Genomic DNA, 5,488 nt, shown 5'->3' with positions numbered 1-5,488 from the left:
ATAGGGCAGTTCACAGTTTACGTCACTGTTCTCTCATTAATATGCAAAAATAAATATTTGTCCGCATTTTTAGATTACGCTTTTGAAAATTACGCATGCAAGAACGACGAAAATACATCGCAGTGGGCGACTGCTAGTGTAACAGTGAATACTAAAAAACATATTCACGACTCAGAGTACAAGCTGCAAAAACAGCCACGCACGCAACATTGATAAAATTTGTCCGCATTTCAAGCTGCGTGTCCGATGTCGCGCGCGTACAGCTATATTTAGTAACAAACCTGTAACCGTGAACAGCGCTATTCTACTGATTAACATGCAAATAAGGACAGGTTCTAGTATAGTATTGTGAGGGCGTTAACGCGTTGGACGTAGGAATACTGAAATGTGCCCATTAAGAGAGTGACTATAGAGAACGCATCTAGGCCTATATGATAAACGACGATACAGATACTGGACAAAAGAGGCTCGGATTATGATTTCATGTGCTATCTCTTTGAAAAATTTTCTGTTCTATAACATTTCCAATTTCAGACAAACATTCGTAGGCCAGCTAGGCCAAGCCTCGTCAGGTTGTTGTAAAAAAGTGTAGGCATATGGCAAGCATTGCATCAGGTACGATAAAACATTTCATTTTGATGGTTGCCTATTTTTATTCACATTTTAATTTTGTATCAATAGACATGGTGTAATTTGTATTTGTAATATGCTGTTGGCGTTCGGACATTAGTATTTTATTTGTCTGCGTTCAAAATTGTAAAGTCTTGTCCACCGTACCGGGCTGGTTGCATGACGCGTAACCATGGAAACTAATTAATACGCCGAGCTATCGATAGCACCTGTGTGCAAATTCAATTACATTAATTTCGGTGCTTTGCACCGACGCAGCAAAGCGTACCACACCCAAGTTTATGACCGGGAAATAAACGCATATCCGGGTTCACCGCATAAGCAGCTCATTTACGTCATTTGCATGCTGATTATCAACACTTTCTAGTGTTTGCGTAAGCTTAAATTGTCTAAATCTGTGTTAACGTCTGCACACAACATGTTTCATTTCCGTCGCAATAATGTCAACACGTTAAGGAAGCATGTGCCTTTGGAGTCTTAAATTTTAACAATACAGTGGTAGACTACCACTTGTTCGTTTTAAAGCTCTTGGAGTAAGAACAATTTTCATCGTCTTAGTTTTTCGAACGGGGAAATTTTGACGCTAAAATATCTGTTCAGTATGGGTTGGATAATTTGTTTCTCTAATTCTAAAGTTTGCGCAGTGACCCCTAATTTTTATTCTCGATCTTTAAGAGAATGGTTCAAAGTTTCATCGATGAAAATCTGTCTTTCATTTTCGAGGTGCATACATCCTTAATGGTTTCAGGTGTTATTTTCAATTACTCGACTTTCAAGATTCTACAGGACTTTTTTTCAAAAATTGTTGCAATGAGTTAGCAGTGTATGGGTCCAGCACGCCCTAATTCATGGAAATCGGTACGTATCCTCACATGTTTTTATCACCTGGGAGTATTTTTTTATCTTCTTTACAAATTCAGTTAAAATGTGTACTGTCTGAAAGAAGTTGGTCTATCGCACCATATCTAAACAAAGTACTAGAAAAATTATTTTGTACGCACTTTGAAAGTGAAAGAACTAAACCTCAGCTCAATCTTTTCCAGTGAATCTTTCAATCATATTTTTTTATCAAGTCGAGAATAAAAAAACAGGTGTCATCTTGCAAGATGTGGTGCTAGAGAAACAAATTACCGGTACCTAACATTAACTGATATCTGAAATTTAAAATGACCGCCATCCCTATGTTAACTCTATGTGGAAAATAAATTTCACGATTTTGGAAAAAAAAACACTATAAAATTAATGTTCTTTCTCCAAGAGCTTTTAAAATGAGTTCCCACAAGTGGTAAATTTGAGAGACTAATCATCCATTCCCGAGGCGCATTGGATCAGAGTTACCTATTGTAATCCTTCAAATAGGCGTTGTTAGAAATCCCTGTATTAGATAACCTTTACTGATTTGTCAACAGTGTGGTACTCAGTAATGCACACTCGTCACCTGCACTGTGTACTAATGCAAATATACAGGGAACACGTGTGTGTGGGAATTTTGAAGAGGGAAGTGTGATCCTTTGATTTCTTTTGGTAGTATCATTAGTGTGTCGTAATTACTTAAGTTACTTCTGCCATCTAAACTTTCCGTATTCCTGTCAATAGAAAGATCAGAGATTAACAAACACCTACTGTAACAGAGGATGGGAAGTTTTACGGGAGGAAGTCTTTACAAGGTAAAAGATAAATATATGTTTTGGATAACCATATAGACAAATTGGGAAATTCAGTGCTTCCGTTCCCTGTCTATTTAAAGCCCCATTAGTAGTATTTTTATGCATTTTACTTAATATCAGGATATACCATCCAATCTCCAGAGAGGTGTTTTGAGTTCCTGTCGTTGAGCCAAACCCTATCTTCTTTGAAAATATCAATATTTCAATCCTTGATGATTATTTGGTTAATTAAATTAAGGAGCCTATGCGTATATTTCCGACGGCCATATTTGAGTTGCATCTCGAAAAAATCATCTGGTTGTTAAAATCTATAACGGCTATGCGCTTGTCGCCAGTGTTTGAAAAACATTCTGTGGTCACAATTCAGTAAAGATTTTTACAAAAGGTACTTTTGATTTCAAACCATTATATCGGAAAAATGCAAAAAAGATACAGCTAATGGGGTTTTAATACAGGCATTGGAAATGACGGGGCCGGGCCCGCGGCACCAAAACTTCGCTGAGAGGATTATAATTTGCACAAAGAGGTGACTTTCATTTCACATTTAGAATGACTGCCTTCAAACAACGAATTGCATATCAGGTGACAGAGGAGCCATGAGCTCAACGATGAATATATTTTGGAAATTCTAGACATTTCGCGATACATGGTAGCATTACATTGTTGTTACAAAAGAATCATGCTGGCGCGAAACTTTTTTGCACGATTTCTGGCTCACATTTGTTTTATCGAAAACCTTTTGTCAAAACTATTCAAAACTATTAAGTCCGTAAAAAATCCACACAAAGAAATTTCCATTTGTAAGCCAAACATCGGTTTGTTAATTTCCAACTCCGGCGTGGTTTTAAAATATGGCTTATTGTCATTACATCCTCATTGTTGCATCGTGTTAAGAAGTTTGTAGGCCTAACGGTATGCATCGTTACCTTCTACGTAATATTTTAACTATCATCTATAAATGTGACATATATATATATATATATATATATATTATATATATATATATATATATATAATATATATATTATATGAGAAATTACTTCAAGTACAAAGAAATAATATATATATATATATATATATATATATATATATATATATATATATATATATATATGAGAAATTACTTCAAGTACAAAGAAATAATATCTGTTCTGTATACTTTGACTTATATGTGAGTGAGTGTGTGAATGTGTGTGTGTGTGTGTATGTGTGTGTGTGTGTGTGTGTGTCATGTGAGTGTAATAGACAGACAAACAGACCTTTCTCTTATATTTAATCTGGGAATTATGACAGTACCATGCATTGTTACACACACAGACCAAGTCACCTTTCAGGTATGTGAGGCATGCGACATTCCACGGTCTCTGCAATGAGGGACTTTCAGCAAACTAATTACTCAGCGACCTTGCCCTGAACATAAAGGATTATGCAACGTCTTGATTCAGTCGTTGGCGCTTTCGTCCTTTACCCAGAAAAAAAGGGGTTTTACAATTGCTGTCCTCCAAAGCAATCTCAACAGCGAGGGATTTTCCCTTTCTTTTCAAAGTGGTTGAATGTTAAACGTGATTTATCAAAGGAGGAACCAAACCTCAAAGAAACTTTTTAAGACTTTGCTGCTGACTCTCATGGATGTATCCTATTCAATTACTTCCACTGTTGCTAAATCCTATACAGCATTCGAAAAATCGAGGCCGAGTAATTTGTGTACACCACAAAGTTTCTCACGGCCCAGACCTCCCAAATCCAAACGTTTATGGCTGCAAGTCTTCCCCTTACAAGCATTTCGAAAAAACGACAAATATTAGAGAGTTGACGGAAATACAAGAAGAAGGAAATCGTGTATAGCAAATTGACAGGGTGAGCCATATAGCCACGGACAGAAAGAGCCAAATATACACAAAGCTAGACATACAGACAGGAACACACGCGTAGGTACGCTCTTCTTTCTTCCGTAGGATGACCAGGACCATTACTCGACTTGGACCTTCACCTGTCGTGGGCTTTTATTCGAAATATAAAATTTGCTTATACCTTCATTTTATTGATGCACTGCAGTACATGTCGACAGACGTAAATTGATTCAGAAGTACAAAGTATCCTCTAAGAATAATAGAAATCAGGAATTACTTTATCCTTTACTCGAACAAAATGCGATGGTCATGAAGTACACAAGGAAGTGTCTGAATGGAAAATGGAAACATTGGTGAACGCGCCATACAACAGGTCGGCAATGCGTACGCATTGCATTGTGTTCGAGGACGGTGGTGGCGTACTTTATAGCCTACAAATATGTGAGTTAAAAGATGAGAAAGAAGTCTCTCTGCTTGCGAAAGGTAGCTGTCATATTTGATAGTACAATATGAAAGAAAGGCGGGAAGACTTCAGACTCCACTGACGTCACATTCCAATCAGTTCTTCAAAATGTAAAAGTATAGATATTAGCTTTGAGTAAATTTTGGCCAGGATTTTCGAAAATTCAACATTTGTCTTAACCTGGTACCTGTTACTACCGATTTTATAATAACAAACACGAAAATCACAACAATGGCTCCAACAATAATGCGCTGCAAGTCGAAAAACAAGCAACTTTGGCCTGATTTCTGTCGGTCCCGGCGAACGTCACCATGCATGAACATGCATTCAGAAAGGGATGGGCCATTAGATTTTGGGAGGGATAGTGAAATGAGAAGGTCTCTGAAGAAAAAAGTTGTAAAAAATCTGTTCAACCTTTTTGCCTTTGCGAAAAGTGTACACATGACAAGACACTGAAATAGTGCGCAGTTGAAGTTGAGGACGAAGGGTGCATGCTCCGTCTATTTAAAAAGTTCGTGAAAATCTTTCGGCATTCTGACCACACCTCTTAAGATTTATTGCTTCATCCCTAAGTTTATTGGTCCATCACTGAGAAAACAAACAACATGTAGACGCGCTTATAATCGAACAGGCATTGGTTTAGTCTATTTATATGTCAACTCCGTAGTTACTTATTGGCCAGTGTATATCTTTGATCTTTCGTCATGCTGTGCCCTCATTTGGGGACATGTCTTGGCTCAAGGCACGATGGTAAAAGTAACTCGTACTAGTACTACATAGCTGACGAAATACAATATCATTTAAAGCTCAACCCTGTCCTTGACTATTTTAGCGAAATATCAGATCATATAGATTAATTTCCAAGCAGACTCCCTGTC

This window comes from Ptychodera flava, chromosome 8 (genome assembly GCF_041260155.1).
Source record: "Ptychodera flava strain L36383 chromosome 8, AS_Pfla_20210202, whole genome shotgun sequence".
In the NCBI taxonomy this organism is placed as follows: domain Eukaryota; kingdom Metazoa; phylum Hemichordata; class Enteropneusta; family Ptychoderidae; genus Ptychodera; species Ptychodera flava.
This window is presented reverse-complemented; position numbering follows the sequence as displayed.